The 23,807-nt window shown below is 51.4% G+C and overlaps 1 pseudogene; it reads right to left on the reverse strand.

Moving 5' to 3' along the window:
• Positions 1-1,262: 1,262 nt before the first annotated feature.
• Positions 1,263-2,512, reverse strand: LOC139681755 (homeodomain-interacting protein kinase 4 pseudogene; annotated as a pseudogene).
• Between the last annotated feature and the right edge of the window lie 21,295 nt (positions 2,513-23,807).

A 23,807-nucleotide genomic window follows, 5' to 3' on the forward strand; every position in this document is an offset into this window, starting at 1 on the left:
CAGTGCTTCTGAGCAAGTCATCACCAGCTGCTGCTGAGAATGGCTTAGGGATGGTTCTCGAGGTGTCTTATCCTACCCCACAAACCTCCTTGGAGAGGCATTCAACTGGTTTGGTGACAACCTTGCTCAGCCAGCAGGGTAGTGAAGGTAAGCGCGAGTGGAGCTAGTGCTGGCCCTGCTGTGGACACCAGTATCACCTGGGAGCAGCCACAGGTGGTTCACAAGCAGGTGATGTCAAGCACTGAGAGAGCCGCTGCGGCTCTCTTTGGGATTGGTGAATGGATCACTGGGGAACTGTGAGGTCTGTCTGCACTGAATCTGGATAACCCAGCTACAGTTTGGGGAAAAAAGTGGAAAACCCAAGTTTTACAGAATTTGCATTGTTCTTGAGCTGGGATGTCCTCCATGCTGCAGTGGTGGGGAGAGCACTGGGCCTTTGCTGAGTGCTGTGCTAGTCCCAAGAGAGAAGCTGGGAGTCTCAGTGACGCCAAACCTCTCCAGCCAGGAATCAGCAGAAACACTCAGGTTTTGACAAAACCATTTATTGGGGGACAAATAGTAGGAACAGAGCTGGTAGCATCTTGCACAGTGTGTCCTGGTGCAGCCCTAGCCATGGTCTCCACCAAAAAGGCACTGGGTTTTGGTGGCAGGGATTCCTGAGGGTGAGGATGAGGAAGGTCTCTTGCAAGCTCTGAGCTGCTGGGGTATGTTCCAGGGTTGCCATGGGGGCTCAGTGGTGCTGGGGATGTCACAAGCTCTGTGGCAGAAGGAACATGCTGGACACTGTCATCATCCCAGCCCGACCCCTAGAGCCTGTTCTCCACATCCCTGGAGGCTTGGGCGTCATGCTGCATCACAAGAGATCTCTGCAGGGGCAGGAAAAGCATGGGGAGGGAGGAAGTGTTACCTCATTCTTTGTGGGGACCTCAAGCACCAGGGACCCTGAGCACCCGCGACATGTGGCATCAGAGGACATTGGACACCAAGGGACCCCAAGCACCCAAGGGACCCCAAGAACCAATTATCCTAGAGTGACTGTGCCCAGGAGCCCCCTCCCTGTTCCTGTACCTTGGCATAGAATGAGCTGTACCGTCTTTCAGGCAGGTTCTGCTCCATGATGCCACCAATGACTGGGCTGCCATTGCAGTGGCTGTGCCGCTTCACTTTGCTGGGAGGCCCCAGCATAGTCAAGTGACCATTGGTGGGCTCCGTCTTGGGTGATGCTGGTGGCACTGACTGCTGTGGTGGGAACGGCTTGGGGCTTAGCAAACGCCCTGCTGGTTCTTGTCGCCAGTGTCCCCAGCCAACTCAGCCAAGCTGAGCCCATCCATCTGGGCAATGGCCTTCTGGATGCCACCCTGGCCAGTGGGGATGAAGGCACCTTTCTCCATGTCAGGCAAGATCTCAGCTTTGCTGGAATCCTTACAGGATACCCTCATGTCCTCCTGGCTGAGCTGGTACTATTGGATAGCCTCAAAGCTGGACTTCACCTCCTGCATGGAGATGAAAGGATGTTGGAGGGCAGCGCTGGGTGTGATCCGCTCATAGGAGTCCCAGGTGAGCATCTTCTTGACCAGCTCCACCATCCCATACAGGTCACAGCATTTGGCCAGCTCCTCCTGGTCAGGATTAGGCACCAGGCAGATGTTCCCTGCTGCTAACTTATCCAGTGAGGAAAAGACATACTCCCTCCTCTCCATTGGCTTTGCCATTACCTTCCTGGGTGGTTTGAGCTGCCAGGTACTAGTGGAACATGGGACCCGTTGGAAGAAGGACTGTGTCTTCTGGGCAGCACAGAGCAGCTTACCCTGGGGTAGTACCAAGGTGGAGCAGATGTAGTGTACCTGGTCATTTTCATCATTGCCAGGGTAGAGAGGCCAACCCAAGTGAAGCTCAGCTATCACACAGCCCAAAGACCAAATGTCCACCTTCTCGCAGAAGGGCAACCCCAGCAAGATCTCTGGTGCCTGGTAAAACCGGGTTTTTATGTAGGGTTTCTGGACATGCAAACTTTGGGGAGCAGGATAGCTGAGCAGAAGTCAATGAGCTTGACATGAAATGGATAGCGCAAGTGGTCCACCAGCATGATGTTCTCTGGCTTAAGGTCAGCATGGATGATGGAGAGCTCCTTCAGCTTGACCAGTGCTGCCAGCACCTGTGCCGTGATGGTACGGATGTGGCGAACAGGCAGCGGTGAAAAGTTGTTCTGCTTTTGGAGGTCAAAGAGGTTTTGCTGCAGCAGCTCGAAGACTAGATTGGTCCAGACTGGGTCACTGAAGGACTCAAGGAAACAGACTACATGTGACTCTTCTGTGTTCCCCTCACACAAAGCCTGCGGCAGCCTCAGTTCGTTCTTCACCATTTGGCCATTGTGATCATGGTTCTTCAGGATCTTGATGGCCACCATCTCCCCAGTGCTCCTGCGCTGTCCCTGGGTCACCTGCCCAAAGGTCCCCTTCCCGACCATGGCGACCATATCATAGCACTCAGCACCTACCACCAGTGTCACCATGGTGGGTTGGCTACTCACCAGGGGCTCAGGATGCTACAGGTCAGTGCCCAGCTGGGACTGGGGACACCCAACTGTCCCACTGCAGCCTCAGAATACTGCGGGTTCCAACATCACCGTGGCAACACCTGTTGATGATGTCACAACAGAAGCAGCCTGGGTGGAGAAGCCCCCCGAAATCCAGTGCTGGACACCTCAAATGCGGCCCTGCTCTCCTAAAATCCATCCACAAACCCAAAACCACATTCCTGGTAACCCCCAAAATAGATCACAGACCCTGAAAACCCATTCCAACCCACTGAAAATCCATTTCCAGGCTCCTAACCCCCTTCCCTTTGGTCCTCCAAACCCCACCCCATTCTTCCATGACCCATACACAGCCCCTCATAACCATCTTTGAGTCCTCCAAATCCAGTCCCTTGTCCCTGTCCTAGTTCAGCTGGAGGGACCAGCTAACCCTGTGTGGTGGTGATCAAACCTGTGTATTCCACCCCCTCTATTCATTCCCCAAGGACAATGGGCCATTAGCAGCAGCTGCCCTGGGAGCCATTATCAACTTCACACCCAGCCTGAGGGGGGCGGAGCTGCTAATGGGCCATCAACAGCTCAACGCCCCCTGGCTCCCAGAGTTAATCACCCATTGTGTGAGTCCCCGCCCAGGGGGAGGGACTGAGTGCTCCCTGAGGGTACATAAGTGGTGGGTAAGAAGACCTCGGGAACCCTCTCGTCGGATCCAGAGCAGCAGCAGGACCTTGACAGGAGGAGATCACCGCTCTCGCCCAGACCACAGCCCTCGCCTGCACCAACAGGTTTTTCTTTTCCTTTTGCTCTGGACTTGGGGGAACCACAGGGGTCTCAGCACAAGGGCAAACAAACCCCCTTGGGTTTGTGCCCCAGGACACTGGGTTATACTGCTGGGATATTGTGAGTTGAAAGCAATTTCCCTTGTGTGTCAGTGTTGTTATTGTAATATTATTATTAAAGTTTAGGTCTGACTTATAATCTCTCTCGTGGTGAGTTCATTTCCCCTGGTGGTTCACCTTCAAACCAGCACATCTTTTGGCGCCCAACGTGGGGCCACGAGAGAGAAGTCAGAATTGCAATTTCATTTTGTGTATTTGGATACAGAAACTCCCTGACTACCATGTTGCTTGATGTATTCATGTGGATGGTGTATCTGGGCCTGTTCATATTTCGACACATGGGGAACCATGTGCCTGTTTTGATGCTCTCTTTAATACCAGGGAGAAGGATCAAAATTGCTTTATTAATATACTATGTTTATGTTGTCATAACATCAGAAGCAATGAATTTCATTGTGAATGTATATTCAGTCTGGTCTGCCTGTCCTGGCTTGGGTTGTTACCTCTGGGGTCTCATTAAAAATAGCACCCAGACTGTGGGGAAAACAGGTGGAGATGGTTACTTCCACCTTTTCACCTCTGCTACAACAATCATTGAAAATATTGAGCTTCCTTTTGATGTTAGGGACAGCATAATCTTGCTGTTAGTGTTGTTTTGTCTCCTCTGTACTGTATACACCATGTTTAGGGTCAGAACTGGGCTCTCTAAGGAGACTTGCTGGAGGCCTGCCCTGGGAGCGGATGATGTTGAGTGGCACGGGAAGTGGGAAGATATGGGCCAGTATTTGGAGACCTTCTCTCCTCAAATGATCCGGAATTTCACCCCGGAACAACTGCAGGACCCTGCCAAAATGCTAAGCTATGTGAAAGGAAGATGCTCTGGTAGTCCCAGAGATGTGCAGCTCACAGCAACCTGCTGGGCCCTGGCCACTGCCTACCGCACACTGCTTGGTGTGGTACAGCATCATCAGGAGGAGGGGAAAAGGAGCAAATCCACAGGCACCATGTCCACCCAAACCACGGCTGAGCCAGAGAGGAAGAGAGATACATCAACCAGCAGCATGTCCACCCAGACCATGACTGAGCCAGAGAGGAAGAGAGATACATCAACCAGCACCATGTCCACCCAAACCATGGCTGAGTCAGAGAGGAGAAGAGATACATCAACCAGCACCATGCCCACACAAACCACAGCTGAGCCAGAGAGAAAGGGAAACAAATCAACCAGCACCATGTCCGCACAAACCATGGAGGAGCCAGAAGGACAACAGAAACCGATAGCAGTTGCCCCTGTCCAGAAAAGAAAATCAAAGACCAAATCAGTTCGTATAGCACATGACGAGGAAGAGTCAGGACCTTCATCTCAAGCAGAAGAAATGGAGCCAGAAATAATCACCCGGTCCCTATCCCTGGGAGAGCTGCGTGAGCTCCGGAGAGAGTTCACACGACAGGCAAATGAGTCCATCTTGACCTGGCTACTTCGAATCTGGGATGCTGCAGCCAATGATACAATTCTAGATGGGAGTGAGGCAAGGCAGCTGGGATCTCTTTCTCGAGATGTTGTCATTGATCAGGGCATTGGAAAGAGACAGGAAACTCTCAGCCTCTGGCGGCGACTGTTGTCAAGCGTGAGGGAGAGATATCTTTGTAAGGAGGACCTCCACGTACAGCAAGGACAATGGAACATGATGGAACAAGGTATCCGGTGCTTAAGGGAATTAGCCGTACTGGAGATAATCTTTTCAGAGGATGAGAGATTCCCTAAAAGTCCAGATGGTGTCCAGTGCACATCCCACATGTGGTTAAAATTTGCACGGCTTGGGCCAGAAATGTCTTCTCGCTACCTTGCAACATTGCAGTGGAGAGAGGGAGAAGACAAGGTGGGTGCACTGGTCAGCAAACTCAGGATTTATGAAGACACTGTCACTGCTCCATTACGAGCCCACGTCTCAGCTGTGGAAACAAAACTGGCTGAACTGGAAGAGAAGATTAAGGAAGGACTCTTCCATATCTCTCCAGAACAAACGAGAGTCTCTGCCATCAGAAGCAGGCGTCTTCCAGCTAAGGAGAAAGGGTACACTCCACGCGTCAATCTGTGGTTTTACCTCCATGAGCATGGAGAAGATATGAGGAAGTGGGATGGGAAACCCACCTCTTCCTTAGCAGCTCGGGTACGTGAATTGCAAAGAGGCACAACTAACACAGGGAATTCTTCAAGGTTGAAGGCTGCTCCGGTCTCTCGTGGGCAAGGCTCCAGACAGTATAGGAATGATGATGTTATGCCCGATCCTCTTGAAGGAACCTCCCGGTCATATTCACAGGGAGAGCGCAGTGAATACCATGACCAGAACTAGGGGGGCCCTGCCTCTAGCCAGGTAGAGGAGAGGGACAATCGGGTTTATTGGACTGTGTGGATTTGGTGGCCTGCCTCATCAGACCCACAGAAATACAAAGCTTTAGTGGACACTGGTGCACAATGCACGTTGATGCTATCAGGATACATTGGGGCAGAATCCATCTCTATTTCTGGGGTGACAGGGGGATCCCAACAGCTGACTGTACTGGAAGCTGAAGTCAGCTTGACTGGGAAGGAATGGCATAGACACCCCATTGTGATTGATCCAGAAGCCCCATGTATCCTTGGCATAGACTACCTGAGGAATGGATATTTCAAAGACCCAAAGGGACTGCGTTGGGCCTTTGGCATAGCTGCTGTGGAGACAGAGGAAATCAGACAGCTGAGCACCTTGCCTGGCCTCTCAGAGGACCCTTCTGCTGTGGGACTGCTGAAAGTTGAAGAACAATTGGTACCGCTGGCCACAGCTACAGTGCACCGTCGGCAATACCGCACTGACCGAGACTCTGTGACCCCCATACACAAGATGATTCGTGAGCTGGAGAGCCAAGGGGTGGTCAGCAAGACTCACTCACTCTTTAATAGCCCCAAATGGCCAGTACGAAAGTCCAGTGGAGAGTGGAGGCTGACGGTGGATTACTGTGGTCTCAATGAGGTCACACCCCCCCTGAGTGCCGCTGTGCCGGACATGCTGGAGCTTCAGTATGAGCTGGAGTCCAAGGCAGCCAAGTGGTATGCCATCATCGACATTGCCAATGCCTTTTTCTCCATTCCGTTGGCAGCAGAGTGCAGGCCGCAGTTCGCTTTCACCTGGAAGGGGGTGCAGTACACCTGGAATCGACTGCCCCAGGGGTGGAAACACAGTCCCACCATTTGCCATGGACTGATCCAGACTGCATTGGAAAAGGGTGAGGCTCCAGAACATCTACAGTACATTGATGACATCATTGTATGGGGGAACACAGCAGGGGAGGTTTTTGAGAAAGGAAAGAAGATAATCCAGATTCTCCTGAGAGCTGGTTTTACCATTAAACGAAGTAAGGTCAAGGGACCTGCTCAGGAAATTCAGTTCCTAGGAGTGAAGTGGCAAGACGGGCGTCATCAGATTCCAACAGAGGTGATCAACAAAATAGCAGCTATGTCGCCACCGACCAGCAGGAAGGAAACTCAGGCTTTCCTAGGTGCCGTGGGCTTTTGGAGGATGCATATCCCTGAGTACAGTCAGATTGTAAGCCCTCTCTACCTTGTGACACGGAAGAAAAATGATTTCCAGTGGGGCCCTGAACAACAACAAGCCTTTGAGCAGATTAAACAGGAGATTACCCATGCAGTAGCCCTTGGGCCAGTCAGGACAGGACAGGATGTGAAGAATGTGCTCTACACTGCAGCCGGGGAGAATGGCCCATCCTGGAGCCTCTGGCAGAAAGTACCTGGGGAGACTCGAGGACGACCACTGGGATTCTGGAGCCGGGGATACAAAGGATCTGAGGCCAGCTACACCCCAACTGAGAAAGAGATCCTGGCAGCTTATGAAGGAGTTCGAGCTGCCTCAGAAGTGATTGGCACTGAGGCACAGCTCATCCTGGCACCCCGACTACCAGTGTTGGGCTGGATGTTCAAAGGAAAAGCTCCTTCTACCCATCATGCCACTGATGCCACATGGAGTAAGTGGATCGCTCTGATCACGCAGCGAACCCGGATAGGGAATCCTAATCGCCCTGGGATTTTGGAAATCATCACCAACTGGCCGGAAGGTGAGAGTTTCGGATTGTCCTCTGAAGAAGAAGAGGAGCAGGTGACACGAGCTGAGGAGGCCCCACCATATAACCAGCTACCAGAAGAGGAGAAGCGATATGCTCTCTTCACGGATGGCTCTTGCCGCATTGTAGGGACAAGCCGGAAATGGAAAGCAGCTGTATGGAGTCCTACACGTCGAGTTGCAGAAGCGACTGAAGGACAAGGTGGATCAAGTCAGGTTGCAGAGCTGAAAGCTGTTCAGCTGGCTTTGGATATCGCTGAACGAGAGAAGTGGCCAAGACTCTACCTTTACACTGACTCGTGGATGGTGGCCAATGCTCTGTGGGGATGGCTGGAGCGTTGGAGAAAGGCCGGCTGGCAGCGCGAAGGGAAACCCATCTGGGCGGCTGAGATGTGGCAGGACATTGCTGCCCGGGTAGAGAAGCTGAGTGTGAAGGTCCGTCACGTAGATGCTCATGTACCCAAGAGCCGGGCTAATGAGGAGCATCGTAACAACGAGCAGGTGGATCGAGCTGCCAGGATTGAAGTCTCTCAGGTAGATCTGGATTGGCAGCATAAAGGTGAATTGTTTCTAGCCCGATGGGCCCATGATGCCTCTGGTCATCAAGGCAGAGATGCAACATACAGATGGGCTCGTGACCGAGGGGTGGATCTAACCATGGACAGTGTCTCACAGGTTATCCATGACTGTGACACATGTGCTGCCATCAAGCAGGCCAAGCGGGTGAAGCCTCTGTGGTATGGTGGACGGTGGTCGAAATACAGGTATGGGGAAGCCTGGCAAGTTGACTACATCACACTTCCCCAAACACACCAAGGCAAGCGCTATGTGCTGACCATGGTAGAGGCAACCACTGGATGGCTGGAGACATACCCCGTATCTCACGCCACTGCCCGGAATACCATCCTGGACCTTGAAAAACAAGTCCTTTGGAGACACGGCACCCCAGAGAGAATAGTCTGACAACGGCACCCACTTCAAGAACAGCCTCATAGACACCTGGGCCAGAGAGCACGGCATTGAGTGGGTGTATCATATCCCCTACCATGCTCCAGCTGCCGGGAAAGTTGAGCGATGTAATGGACTGCTGAAAACAACCTTGAAGGCGTTGGGTGGGGGAACTTTCAAACACTGGGAGCTGCATTTGGCAAAGGCCACCTGGTTGGTCAACACCCGGGGCTCCATCAATCGAGCTGGCCCTGCCCAATCAGAACTCTTGAATACTGTAGATGGAGATAAAGTCCCTGTGGTCCATATGAGAGGTATGTTAGGAAAGACTGTTTGGGTTAGTCCCACCTCAAACAAAGGCAAACCCATCCGAGGGATTGTCTTTGCTCAAGGACCTGGTTGCACTTGGTGGGTAATGCAAAAAGATGGAGAAACACGTTGTGTACCACAAGGGGACCTAATTTTGAGCGAGAAGAGTTTGTAATGTTTCATTGTATATATGTATATATATATATATGTATAGGTAAAAAGGGGATTAATTTGGGAATGACTAGATGGAGTAGAATAAGGGGTGGATAATGTCCTAGTTCAGCAGGAGGGACCAGCTAACCCTGTGTGGGGGTGATCAAAGCTGTGTATTCTACCCCCTCTATTCATTCCCCAAGGACAATGGGCCATTAGCAGCAGCTGCCCAGGGAGCCATTATCACTTCACACCCAGCCTGAGGGGGGCGGAGCTGCTATGGGCCATCAACAGTTCAACACCCCCTGGCTCCCAGAGTTAATCACCCATTGTGTGAGTCCCCGCCCAGGGGGAGGGACTGAGTGCTCCCTGAGGGTACATAAGTGGTGGGTAAGAAGACCTCGGGAACTTCTCGTCGGATCCAGAGCAGCAGCAGGACCTCGACAGCAGGAGATCACCGCTCTCGCCCAGACCACAGCCCTCGCCTGCACCAACAGGTTTTTCTTTTCCTTTTGCTCTGGACTTGGGGGAACCACAGGGGTCTCAGCACAAGGGCAAACAAACCCCCTTGGGTTTGTGCCCCAGGACACTGGGTTATACTGCTGGGGTATTGTGAGTTGAAAGCAATTTCCCTTGTATGTCAGTGTTGTTATTGTAATATTATTATTAAAGTTTAGGTCTGACTTATAATCTCTCTCGTGGTGAGTTCATTTCCCCTGGTGGTTCACCTTCAAACCAGCACAACATGTGACATTAAAGGCCTGTTAAATTATGACATTAACGGACTATTGAGAGAGATCCCTACTGTTACAATTGGTCCCAGTTATTACCTAAATTGTATTGTGACAGCACTAGTGTTTATGAAGGTAATGAAACTGTTGTATAAGATTGGAAGAATGCTGGCACTTTGTTGCTTCCCTTGTTTCAGACCTAAGAAAGGCTATGCCTCTGGGGGACTCGCTGGAACTTTGGAAGGGGCTTTGGACAGGCCAGTCCCTGGGTGGGATGGGGTTTGGTTGGATCTCGGTAAAGTGCTAGGGCTTATCTCACCCTCCGTTTATTGGAAGTTCACGTCAGAACAAGTGTGTGACTCTGCTGAGGTGGCCCGCTGTTTATCAGAAGAGTGTTTTTCCTACGAGGACCCGTATACGCGAGTCTCTGCTTTGTGTTGGGGCCTGGCTAGTGCTTATCGATGTGCCATGGACTACTGTCAATGGCTTGAGGACATGGAGATATGCCATCCGAGACCCGTGTAGTCCCTGTTCAGACTACCGAAAGCGGAGTCCAAACGCAGCATGAGGTCAAGGCTGTTTCTGTAGAGACCCAGACTCAAGCAGCTGGAACTAATACAGTCTCCATCCGCTCTGTAGAAACCCAGACTCAAGCTGCAGACCCGGACATGGCTATCTCCACTGTCCCTGCTAAAACTACAGTTGAAACTCAGACTCAAACCGAGGCCAACAAAGCCCCTGTTCACTCTGTAGAGACCCAAACTCAAGTTGCTGAAGCTAATACAGCCTCTGTTTGCTCGGTAGAAACCCAAACTCAGGCTTCAAATCTGGACAAGGCTATTTCTGCTGTCCCTGCTACAACCACAGCTGAAACTTAGACGCAGGCTGAAGCAAATACAGTCTCTATTTGCTCGACAGAAACCCAAACTCAGGCTGCAAATCTGGACAAGGCCATTTCTGCTGTCCCCGCTACAACTACGGCTGAACCCAGACGCAAGGTGAAGGTAATACAGCTTCCGGTTGCTCCGTAGAAATTCAGACTCAAGCCGTAGATCTGGAGGTTGCCATCTCTATTAAGCCTGCTAAGACCACAGTTGAAGCTCAGACTCAGGCCGACATCAATACAGTTTCTATTCGCTCTGTGGAAACTCAGACTCAAGCTGTAGATCTGGAAGCGGCCATTCCTACTAACCCCACCAAGACCACAGTCGAAGCTCAAACTCAAGCCGACGCAGATACAGTTCCTATTCACTCTGTGGGAACTCAAACTGAAGTTACGGACCGGAAGATTATCATTGCCCCCATAAAGAAGAAAACAACAAGGACAAAGGAGACTACAAAACCCATAGAGCCACCTCCGCAATTGGAACAAGAAGAAGAAGAAGAGGAACAAGAAGAAGAAGAAAAAGAAGAGGAAGAAGAAGCAGACGAAGAAGCAGCTGCGAGAGAGGAAGAAACTGCTGTGACGATGGAAGGAGCGACGGCACGAGAGGAAAGAATAGTCACAGTAGAAGAGGGAGCAGCCGCCAGAGAGGGAGGAGTGGTCACAAGGGATGGGGCACACCTAATGGGACTGGGGGCACGTCCAAAAGAGACCAGAGGCATGCCTGGAGAAAGGAAAGGGGCGGTGCAAGCATCCTGGGATAGAATAACATTCGACGATTGGTGCTCTGACTACATACGCAAGTACCCAGTGGAGGAAGAGAGGAGGTCAACGCGCTTCCGTCAGCCTGAGGAAGGACTGTTTCAGCCTCTCCAAAGGCAACCCTCCTTTGGAGGCATGATTCCACCTCCCCATACTAGACCTACATTTGAGGGAATAGATGACCGGGGAAGGCCCTTACCCCGACCTTCCAAGGACTATGTGCTACCTCCATTCATCAGACCTGATGAACAACGCAGGAGCTCCCTTTCACGGGGTGCACGAGCCAGGAGTCTTTCCCCACGGCTCGAACGAAGTAGAAGTCTCTCTCCACAGCGTGGGCGACGTAGGAGCCCATCCTCCCGGAGTGAACACCATAGAAGCTCATCCTCACGGCGTGAACAATCCCCATCTTTGCGTGAGAGGGTCAGAAAGGAAGTGAGAGAGGTTCCACGAAGGAGTGGAAGAGTAAAAACACAGGTAGAGAGAATAGTACGTGGGAGAGATGGACAGGAAATAATGAGGGAAAGTGAAATTATACGACCATTGACCCCAAAGGAGTTTCGAGATATACGAAGGGATTACAGTCGGTGGCCCGATGAACGCATCCTCACCTGGCTGGTGCGATGTTGGGACCAGGGGACCAGTAGTCATGTGCTGGAAGGTCATGAAGCACAGCAATTGGGATCTCTTGCCCGAGACCGTGAAATAGAACAGGAAATGGGACAGGGGGAGATGGCATCCAGTCTCTGGACCCGAATCCTCCGTGCCATGAGGGCAAGATACCCATTTAAAGAGTATTTGGTGAGTGCTCCAAGAGAGTGGAATACTGCAGAAGAAGGCATCCAGTATCTGCGGGAACTGGCCATGCTGGAGATTATATACTCCTATCCAAATTACTATGACATCTTGGTCCCAGAGAAGATGCCATGCACACAGCCGATGTGGGATAAGGTGATGAATGGGGCCCCTAAGTCTTATATGCCGTGTCTGATATCCGCATACCCTCTAAGTATGGACGAGAATGAGATACACGTTGACAGAATGTGTCACTGGATACGGAGAATATCGGAAACCATGAAGGTCCCCTCTAACTACCAGCATTCTTCCCTCTACAGTGGGGAAAGGGTAGGGAGGAATCCTAGACGCTCTGTGTATGAAGAAGAACCTAGAGGCAAAGGTTCTAGAGGTCGCAAAGAAAGGTCTCGTTCTCATTCTCGTTCAAGTTCCCGTTCCCATTCTCGGTCCCGTTCCCGTTCTCGGTCACCTCATGCAGCACGAGGGAGAACTAGAGGCCACCAGAGGAATACTAGATGCTCTGTGTATGAAGAAGAACCTAGACACAGACGTTCTAGAGGTCGCAAAGAAAGGTCTCGTTCTTATTCTCATTCCAGTTCTCGATCTCATTCCCGCTCCCGTTCTCGGTCATCTCATGCAGCACGAGAGAAAACTGGAAGCCCCAGGAGTAAGACACAAAGTGAGCGTGGTTTCCTGTGGGCCCTTCTGCGCGAACTAGGGGAAAACATGAAAAAATGGCACGGTGAACCCACCTCTAAACTTAAAGCCCGAGTGCAAGAATTAAAACGGAAAGTAGCTGGCAAGAAAGCTGTCAAAGACTCCGGAAAAGAAACATCGATCTCCGAGACGCAAAAGAAACAACTCCCCCCATGCCGATGAAGGAGCCTCTGACAGAGCATCGCACACATCAGATGGAGAATGCTCCGACCAGGAACAACAATAGAGGGGCCCTGCCTCCTGCCAGGAGGAGGAGAGGGACGAGGATGATAATCGGGTTTATTGGGCTGTGTGGGTTCGATGGCCTGGCACATCGGATCCTCAGAAATATCGAGCTTTGGTAGATACTGGTGCCCAATGTACATTAATGCCATCAGAACATGAGAGTACAGAGACTGTGTCTATTTCTGGAGTTACCGGAGGGTCTCAGGACCTGTCGGTGGTAGAGGCTGACATGAGCCTAACAGGAGACCAATGGGAAAAGCATTCCATTGTGACAGGACCAGAAGCCCCTAGCATTCTTGGTATGGACTATTTAAAAAGAGGACACTTTAAGGACCCGAAGGGGTACCGGTGGGCTTTTGGTGTAGCCACAGTGATTGAAGGAGAGTCCAAACAGTTGTCTACTCTCCCTGGTCTCTCAGAAGACCCTTCTGCTGTAGGATTACTCCGTGTCAAAGATCAAGAAGTACCGATGGCCACTACAACTGTACATAGGCGACAGTATCGTACAAACCGAGATGCTGTGATTCCCATCCATAAAATGATCAGGAAGCTGGAGAGCCAAGGGGTGGTCAGCAGAACACACTCACCCTTCAATAGCCCTATCTGGCCTGTACGTAAATCAGATGGAGAATGGAGACTGACTGTGGACTATCGTGGCCTGAATGAAGTTACGCCACCGCTGAGTGCTGCTGTGCCAGATATGTTGGAGCTCCAGTATGAGCTGGAGTCCAAAGCAGCAAAGTGGTACGCCACTATTGACATTGCTAATGCATTCTTCTCCATTCCTCTGGCACCAGAGTGCAGGCCACAGTTTGCTTTCACCTGGAGGGGCGTGCAGTACACCTGGAACTGATTGCCCCAGGGGTGGAAACACAGTCCAACCATTTGTCATGGGCTGATCCAGGCCACATTGGAGAAGGGTGAGGCCCCAGAACACATCCAGTATATTGATGATGTCATTGTATGGGGAGACACAGCAGAAGAAGTCTTCGAAAAAGGACGAAAGATTATTCAGATTCTCCTCAAAGCTGGTTTTGCCATCAAAAAGAGCAAGGTCAAGGGACCTGCCAGAGAGATTCAGTTCCTTGGGGTGAAATGGCAAGATGGACGTCGCCAGATTCCAACCGATGTCATCAGTAAGATTGTAGCAATGGCTCCACCGACTAACAAGAAAGAGACCCAAGCGTTTCTGGGAGCCATAGGCTTCTGGCGAATGCACATCCCAGAGTACAGCCAGATCGTGAGCCCTCTCTATTTTGTGACCCATAAAAAGAACATTTTCCAATGGGGGCCCGAACAACAACAGGCTTTCAAGCAGATCAAGCAAGAAATCGCACATGCCGTGGCTCTTCGACCTGTCAGGACGGGACCAGATGTGAAGAATGTACTTTATTCCACAGCTGGAGATAAAGGTCCCTCCTGGAGCCTCTGGCAAAAGGTGCCTGGTGAGACACGAGGACGACCACTTGGTTTCTGGAGCCGAAGCTACAAAGGCTCTGAGGCCAATTACACCCCTATGGAGAAGGAAATCCTAGCAGCATATGAAGGCATACGAGCAGCCTCAGAGGTAATTGGTCCTGAAGCCCAGCTTTTCCTGGCACCTCGACTACCAGTGTTAAGCTGGATGTTCAAAGGAAAAGTGCCCCCTACACACCATGCCACCGATGCCACGTGGAGCAAGTGGATTGCTTTGATTACACAACGTGTTCGAATTGGGAGCTCGAATCACCCTGGAATTCTAGAAATTATAACCAATTGGCCTGAAGGTGGGGACTTCAGCCTCGCAGATGAAGAAGAGGAAGAGTCAGTGAGTCGAGCTGAAGAAGCTCCACCATATAATCAGCTGCCAGATGAAGAGACGCGCTACGCCGTTTTCACTGATGGTTCTTGCCGTATCGTAGGGAGGAGCCGGAAGTGGAGAGCAGCTGTGTGGAATCCCACCCAGCGGGTGGCAGAAGCCACTGAGGGGAAAGGCGAATCGAGTCAGTTCGCAGAACTCAAAGCTGTCCAACTGGCCCTAGACATTGCAGAAAGAGAAGGATGGCGAAGGCTCTACTTGTACACCGACTCATGGATGATAACAAATGCTCTCTGGGGATGGCTAGACCGGTGGGAGAAGATGAATTGGAGGCGTAGAGGGAAGCCCATCGGTTTGGAATTCTGGTCTGAGAATCGGCACTTTCCTGGACCCACAAGTGGAACGCACCATCGAGATTTGCGTCCAGGGAAAAGGTGGCAGTCTTGGGCTCTCAGGTGCCAATGATGGGACCCCATTACCTTTACAAAAAGCACAATGGCTTTCTGTCCTGGCACCTTTTCCCTGGGAGGAGTCTTCATTGGTCTGGAATTCTGGGCTGTAAAATGGCACTTTCTCGGACCAGCACGTGGCACGCACTGTTGTGCTTTGCGCCCAGGGAAAAGGAGGCAACCTCTGGCTCTCAGATGCCAATGACGGGCCCCCATTAACACTAGAAATGGAACAATTGCTTTCTGTCCTGGGAGCCTTTTCCCCGGGAGGAATCGTCATCCGTCGGGAATCCTGGGCTGAACAAAGCACTTTCTCTGACCTGCACGTGGCACGCACCATCTAGCTTTGCGCCCAGGGTATAGGAGGCAGCCTTGGGCTCTCAGGTGCCAACGATGGGTCCCCGTTAACACTAGATAAATAACAATCGCTTTCTGTCCTGGCACCTTTTCCCTGGGAGGAATTTTCGTCCGTCTGGAATTCTGGGCTGAAAAACGGCACTTCCCCGGACTCACAAGTGGAACGCACCGTCGAGCTTTGTGCCCAGGCAAAAGGTGGCAGCCTTGGGCTCTCAGGTGCCAATGATGGGGCCCCATTACCCCTAGAAAAAGAACAATGGCTTTCTGTCCTGGCACCTTTTCCCTGGGAGGAATCTTCATTGGTCTGGAATTCTGGGCTGAAAACGGCTCTTTCCCTTACCCGCATGTGGCACGCACCGTCGAGCTTTGCGCCCAGGGAAAAGGTGGCAGCCCTGGGCTCTCAGCTGCCAATTTTGGGGCCCCATTAACCCTAGAAAAGGCACAATGGCTTTCTGTCCTGGCACCTTTTCCCAGGGAGAAATCTTCGCTGGCCTGGAATTCTGGGATGAGAAACGGCACATTCCCGGACTTGCAAGTGGCACGCGCCGTCGACACTTGTGCCCAGGGAAAAGGTGGCAGCCTTGGGCTCTCAGGTGCCAAAGATGGGGCCCCATTACCCCTGGAAAAGGCACAATGGCTTTCTGTCCTGGCACCTTTTCCCAGAGAGGAATCGACTTCCGTCTGGAATTCTGGGCTGAAAAACGGCCCTTTTCCGGACCCGCACAGGGTATGCACCGTCGAGCTTTGCACCCAGGGAAAAGGTGGCAGCCTTGGGCTCTCAGGTGCCAATGATGGGGCCCAATTAGCATTACAAAATACACAATGGCTTTGTCTCCTGGTACCTTTTCCCTCTGAGGAATCTTCATAGGTCTGGAATTCTTGGCTGAAAAATGGCACTTTTCCGGACCCGCACGTGGAACGCTCCGTCGAGCTTTGCACCCAGGGAAAAGGTGGCAGCCTTGGGCTCTCAGGTGTCAATTTTGGGGCCCCATTAACCCTAGAAAAGGCACAATTGCTTTCTGCCCTGGCACCTTTTCCCTGGGAGAAATCTTCATCGGCCTCGAATTCTGGGATGAGAAACAGCACATTCCTGGACCCGCAAGTGGCACGCACTGTCGAGCTTTGCGCTCACGGAAAAGGTTGCAGCCTTCGGCTCTCAGGTGCCAGTGATGGGTCCCTATTACTCCTGGAAAAGGAGAAATCCATTCCTGTCCTGGCACCTTTTCCCAGGGAGGAATCTTCATCGGTCTGGAATTCTGGAATGAGAAACGGCAATTTCCCGGACCCTCACGTAGCACGCATGGTCGAGCTTTGCGCCCAGGGTATAGGAGGCAACCTTGGGCTCTCAGGTGCCAATGATGGGGCCCGATTAACCCTAGAAATGGAACAATCGCTTTCTGTCCTGGGAGCCTCTTCCCTGTGAGGAGTCTTCATCCGTCTGGAATTCAGGACTGAAAAACGGCACTTTCCCGGACAAGAAAGTGGTACGCGCCGTTGATGTTTGCGCCCACGGAAAAGGTGGCAGCCTTGAACTCTGAGGTGCCAATGATGATGCACCATTGACCCTAGAAAAGGACAATTCGATTTCTGACCTGGCACCTTTTCCCTGGGAGGTGTCTTCGTCCGTCTGGAATTCTGGGCTGAAAAATTGCACATCCCCGGACCCGCAAGTGGCTCACGCCGTTGACATTTGCGACCAGGCAAAAGGTGGCAGCCTTGGGCTCTCAGGTGCCAATGATGGGGCCCCGTTAACACTAGAAAAATAACACTTGCTTTCTGTCCTGGCACCTTTTCCCAGGGAGGAATCTTCGTCCGTCTGGAAATCTGGGTTCAAAAATGGCACTGCCCCAAACCCGCACAAGGTACACACCGTCGAGCTTTGCGCCCAGGGAAAAGGGGGCAGCCTTGGGCTCTCAGGTGCCAATGATGGTGCCCCATTACCCCTACAAAAGGCACAATGGCTTTCTGTCCTGGCACCTTTTCCCAGGGAGGAATCTTCATCGGTTTGGAATTCTGGTCTGAGAATCGGCACATTCCCGGACCCGCAAGTGGAACGCACCATCGAGCTTTGCGTCCAGGGAAAAGGTGGCAGTCTTGGGCTCTCAGGTACCAATGATAGGGCCCCATTTCCTTTACAAAAAGCACAATGGCTTTCTGTCCTGGCACCTTTTCCCGGGGAGGAGTCTTCATTGGTCTGGAATTCTGGGCTTAAAAACAGAACTTCCCCGGACCTGCAAGTGGAACGCACTGTCGTGCTTTGCGCCCAGGGAAAAGGAGGCAACCTCTGGCTCTCAGATGCCAGTGACGGGCCCCCATTAACACTAGAAATGGAACAATTGCTTTCTGTCCTGGGAGCCTTTTCCCTGGGAGGAATAGTCATCCGTCTGGAATCCTGGGCTGAACAAAGCACTTTCTCTGACCTGCACGTGGCAGGCACCATCTAGCTTTGCGCCCAGGGAAAAGGTGGCAGCCTTGGGCTGTCAGGTGCCAACGATGGGTCCCCGTTAACACGAGATAAATAACAATCGCTTTCTGTCCTGGCACCTTTTCCCTGGGAGGAATTTTCGTCTGTCACGAATCCTGGACTGAAAAACGGCACTTCCCCAAACCTGCAAGTGGAACACACCGTCGAGCTTTGCGCCCAGGCAAAAGGTTGCAGCCTTGGGCTCTCAGGTGCCAATGATGGGGCCCCATTACCCCTAGAAAAAGAACAATGGCTTTCTGTCCTGGCACCTTTTCCCAGGGAGGAATCTTCATTGGTCTGGAATTCTGGGCTGAAAACGGCTCTTTCCCTTACTCACATGTGGCACGCACCGTCGAGCTTTGCGCCCAGGGAAAAGGTGGCAGCCCTGGGCTCTCAGCTGCCATTTTTGGGGCCCCATTAACCCTAGAAAAGGCACAATGGCTTTCTGTCCTGGCACCTTTTTTCAGGGAGAAATCTTCGCTGGCCTGGAATTCTGGGATGAGAAACGGCACATTCCCGGACTTGCAAGTGCCATGCGCCGTCGACATTTGCACCCAGGGAAAAGGTGGCAGCCTTGGGCTCTCAGGTGCCAAAGATGGGGCCCCATTACCCCAAGAAAAGGCACAATGGCTTTCTGTCCTGACACTTTTTCCCAGAGAGGAATCGACTTCCGTCTGGAATTCTGGGCTGAAAAATGGCCCTTTCCCAGGCCCACACAGGGTATGCACCGTCGAGCTTTGCACCCAGGGAAAAGGTGGCAGCCTTGGGCTCTCAGGTGCCAATGATGGGGCCCAATTAGCATTACAAAATACACAATGGCTTTGTGTCCTAGTACCTTTTCCCTCTGAGGAATCTTCATAGGTCTGGAATTCTAGGCTGAAAAATGGCACTTTCCCGGACCCGCACGTGGAACGCTCCGTCGAGCTTTGCGCCCAGGGAAAAGGTTGCAGCCTTGGGCTCTCAGGTGTCAATTTTGGGGCCCCATTAACCCTAGAAAAGGCACAATTGCTTTCTGCCCTGGCACCTTTTCCCTGGGAGAAATCTTCATCGGCCTGGAATTCTGGGATGAGAAACAGCACATTCCTGGACCCGCAAGTGGCACGCAACTTCGAGCTTTGTGCTCAGGGAAAAGGTTGCAGCCTTCGGCTCTCAGGTGTCAATGATGGAGCCCCATTAACCCTAGAAAAGGAACAATCGCTTTCTGTCCTGACACCTTTTCCCAGGGAGGAATCTTCATCGGTCTGGAATTCTGGAATGAGAAACGGCAATTTCCCGGACCCTCACGTAGCACGCATGGTCGAGCTTTGCGCCCAGGGTATAGGAGGCAACCTTGGGCTCTCAGGTGCCAATGATGGGGCCCGATTAACCCTAGAAATGGAACAATCGCTTTCTGTCCTGGGAGCCTCTTCCCTGTGAGGAGTCTTCATCCGTCTGGAATCCTGGGCTGAACAAAGCACTTTCTCTGACCTGCACGTGGCAGGTACCACCTAGCTTTGCGCCCAGGGAAAAGGTGGCAGCCTTGGGCTCTCAGGTGCCAACGATGGGTCCCCGTTAACACTAGATAAATAACAATCGCTTTCTGTCCTGGCACCTTTTCCCTCGGAGGAATCTTCATCGGCCTGGAATTCTGGGATGAGAAACAGCACAATCCTGGACCCGCAAGTGGCACGCAACGTCGAGCTTTGCGCTCAGGGAAAACATTGCAGCCTTCGGCTCTCAGGTGCCAATGATGGGTCCCCATTACTCCTGGAAAAGGAGAAATCCATTCCTGTCCTGGCACCTTTTCCCAGGGAGGAATCTTCATCGCTCTGGAATTCTGGAATGAGAAACGGAGCCTCTTCCCTGTGAGGAGTCTTCATCCGTCTGGAATTGAAGGCTGAAAAACGGCACTTTCCCGGACAAGAAAGTGGTACGCGCCGTTGATGTTTGCGCCCACGGAAAAGGTGGCAGCCTTGGGCTCTCAGGTGCCAATGATGGGGCACCATTGACCCTAGAAAAGGACAATTCGATTTCTGACGTGGCACCTTTTCCCTGGGAGGTGTCTTCGTCCGTCTGGAATTCTGGGCTGAAAAATGGCACTTCCCCGGACCCGCAAGTGGCACGCGCCGTCGACATTTGCGCCCAGGCAAAAGGTGGCAGTCTTGGGCTCTCAGGCACCAATGATGGGGCCCCGTTAACACTAGAAAAATAACACTTGCTTTCTGTCCTGGCACCTTTTCCCAGAGAGGAATCTTCGTCCGTCTGGAAATCTGGGTTGAAAAATGGCACTGCCCCAAACCCGCACAAGGTATACACCGTCGAGCTTTGCGCCCAGGGAAAAGGGGGCAGCCTTGGGCTCTCAGGTGTCAATTTTGGGGCCCCATTAACCCTAGAAAAGGCACAATCGCTTCCTGTCCTGGCACCTTTTCCCAGGGAGGAATCTTCATCGGTTTGGAATTCTGGTCTGAGAATCGGCACTTTCCTGGACCCGCAAGTGGAACGCACCATCGAGCTTTGCGTCCAGGGAAACGGTGGCAGTCTTGGGCTCTCAGGTGCCAATGATGGGGCCCCATTACCTTTACAAAAAGCACAATGGTTTTCTGTCCTGGCACCTTTTCCCTGGGAGGAGTCTTCATTGGTCTGGAATTCTGGGCTGTAAAATGGCACTTTCTGGGACCAGCACGTGGCACGCGCTGTCGTGCTTTGCGCCCAGGGAAAAGGAGGCAACCTCTGGCTCTCAGATGTCAATGACGGGCCCCATTAACCCTAGAAAAGGCACAATTGCTTTCTGTCCTGGCACCTTTTCCCTGGGAGAAATCTTCATCAGCCTGGAATTCTGGGATGAGAAACTGCACATTCCTGGACCCGCAAGTGGCACGCACTGTCGAGTTTTACGCTTAGGGAAAAGGTTGCAGTCTTGGGCTCTCAGGTGTCAATGATGGAGCCCCATTAACCCTAGAAAAGGAACAATCGCTTTCTGTCCTGACACCTTTTCCCAGGGAGGAATCTTCATCGGTCTGGAATTCTGGAATGAGAAACGGCAATTTCCCGGACCCTCACGTAGCACGCATGGTCGAGCTTTGCGCCCAGGGTATAGGAGGCAACCTTGGGCTCTCAGGTGCCAATGATGGGGCCCGATTAACCCTAGAAATGGAACAATCGCTTTCTGTCCTGGGAGCCTCTTCCCTGTGAGGAGTCTTCATCCGTCTGGAATTCTGGGCTGTAAAATGGCACTTTCTGGGACCAGCACGTGGCACGCACTGAGAATCAAGGCCTGGATCTTTCTTTCTCGGTGAAAAACTACGTTGTTCCTTAGGGGAAGCTCATCTCGCAAAGTGCAACTCTTCGTTGCTAACAAGAGAAACAGCTGATTCTTGCAAGACAGAAGGCATAAGGACACACATTTCTTATGGCTTTGATAAGTGAATCATATGCATCTGAGAATCCAGGCCTGGAGCTTTCTTTCTCCGTGAAAAGCACAGTGGTTCCTTAGAGGAGCTCATCTCGCAAAGTGCAGCTAACTCTCCCATGATCTGCTAAAGTGTGACACGGTTGATTAGTGTCAGACAGAAGGCTGCAAGATACATATTTTTTATGGATTTGGAAAGAGAATTATATGCATCAGAGAATCCAAGCCTGGAACGTTCTTTCTCGGTGAGAAACAGAATTGTTCTTAATGGGAATCTCATCTTCCAAAGTGGAACTAACAGTCCCATTCTTTGCTAACAAGTGAAAGAGTTGATTCCTGCCAGAGAGAATACATTAGGGCACTCATTTCTAACGGCTTTTGAAAGTGAATCATATGCATCAGATAATCCATGCCTGGAGCTTTCTCATTTGGGAAAACACAAGTGCCCCTCGAAGCAAGTTCATCTCGCAAAGTGCAAATAGAACTCCCATGGTCCTTTAACAAGTGAAACATGTGGTTCCTGCCAGACAGAACATATAAGGAAACACATTTCTTATGGTTTTGGAAAGTGAATCCTATGCATCGGAGAATCGAGGCCTGGAGCTTTCTTACTCTGGGAAAAGCACAGGTGCTCCTTTTAGGAAGTTCATCTCGCAAAGTGCAGCTAATAGTCACATGCTCTGGTAACAAGTGTAAGAGTTGATTCCTGCCAGACAGAAGGCATCAGGACACACATTTCTCTTGGCTTTGAAAAGTGAATCATATGCATTCGAGAATGCAGGACTGGAGCTTTCTTTCTGGTGAAAAACACAGTTGTTACGTACGGGAAGCTCATATCGCTAAGTGCAACTTTGCTCTACTAACACGTGAAAGTCTTGATTTCTGACAGACAGGAGACATCAGGGCACATATTTCTTATGGTTTTGCAAAGTAAATCATATGCATCTAAAACTCCAGGGCTGGAGCTTGCTTTCACGGTGAAAAGCACTGTTGTTCCATAGGGGAAGCTCAACGAGCAAAGTGCAACTTTGCTTTGCTAACAAGTGAAACAGTCGATTCCTATAAGACAGAAGGCATCAGGACACAGCTTTCTTATGGCTCTGGCTAGTGAATCACATGCATCAGAGAATCCAGGACTGGAGCGCTCTTTCTGGATGCAAAGCACAGCTGTTCCTTAGGGGAAGTTCAGCTCGCAAAGACTAGCATTTTTCTCCTAACAGGTGAAACAGTAGACTCCTGCCAGAAAGAATGTATCAGGACACATATTTCTTATGGCTTTAGAAAGATTCTCCTATGCATCTGAGAATCCAGGCCTGGATCTTTCTTTCTCGGTGAAAAACAACGTTGTTCCTTAGGGGAAGCTCATCTCGCAAAGTGCAACTTTTCGTTGCTAACAAGAGAAACAGCTGATTCTTGAGAGACAGAAGGCATAAGGACACACATTTCTTATGGCTTTGATAAGTGAATAATATGCATCTAAAAATCCAGGCCTGGATCTTTCTTTCTCGATGAAAAACAACGTTGTTCCTTCTGTCTTATAGGAATCGACAGTTTCACTTGTTAGCAAAGCAAAGTTGCACTTTGCTCGTTGAGCTTCCCCTATGGAACAACAGTGCTTTCCACCGTGAAAGCAAGCTCCAGCCCTGGAGTTTTAGTTGCATATGATTTACTTTCCAAAACCATAAGAAATATGTGCCCTGATGTCTTCTGTCTGTCAGAAATGAATAGTTTCACGTGTTAGAAGAGCACCTGAGAGCCCAAGGCTGCCACCTTTTCCCTGGGCGAAAAGCTCGACAGTGCGTGATACGTGCGTGACCGGAAAAGTGCTGTTTTACAGCCCACTATTCCAGAGGGACGAAATTGCCTCCCTGGGTAAAGGTGCCAGGACAGAAAGACACTGTGCATTTTCTAGAAGTAATGCGGCCCCATCATTGGCACCTGAGAGCCCAATTTGCCACCTTTTCCCTGGGTGCAAAGCTCGACGGTGTGTACCATGTGCGGGCCAGGAAAGGGCCGTTTTTCAAAACCAGAATTCCAGATGGAAGACGATTACTCCCAGGGAAAAGGTGCCAGGACAGAAAGCCATTTTGCCTTTTCTAGGGGAAATCGGGCCCCGTCACAGGCACCTGAGAGCCCAACTTTGCCGCCTTTTCCCTGGGCGTAAAGCTCGAAGGTGCATGCTACGTGAGGGTCTGGGAAATTGCCGTTTCTCATTCCAGAATTCCAGACCGATGAAGATTCCTCCCTGGGAAAAGGTGTCAGGACAGGAAACGATATCTCCTTTTCTAGAGGTAATGGGGCCCCATCACTGGCACCTGAGAACCCAAGGCTGCCACCTTTT

This window comes from Pithys albifrons, chromosome 21, assembly GCF_047495875.1.
Source record: "Pithys albifrons albifrons isolate INPA30051 chromosome 21, PitAlb_v1, whole genome shotgun sequence".
Classification (NCBI taxonomy): domain Eukaryota; kingdom Metazoa; phylum Chordata; class Aves; order Passeriformes; family Thamnophilidae; genus Pithys; species Pithys albifrons.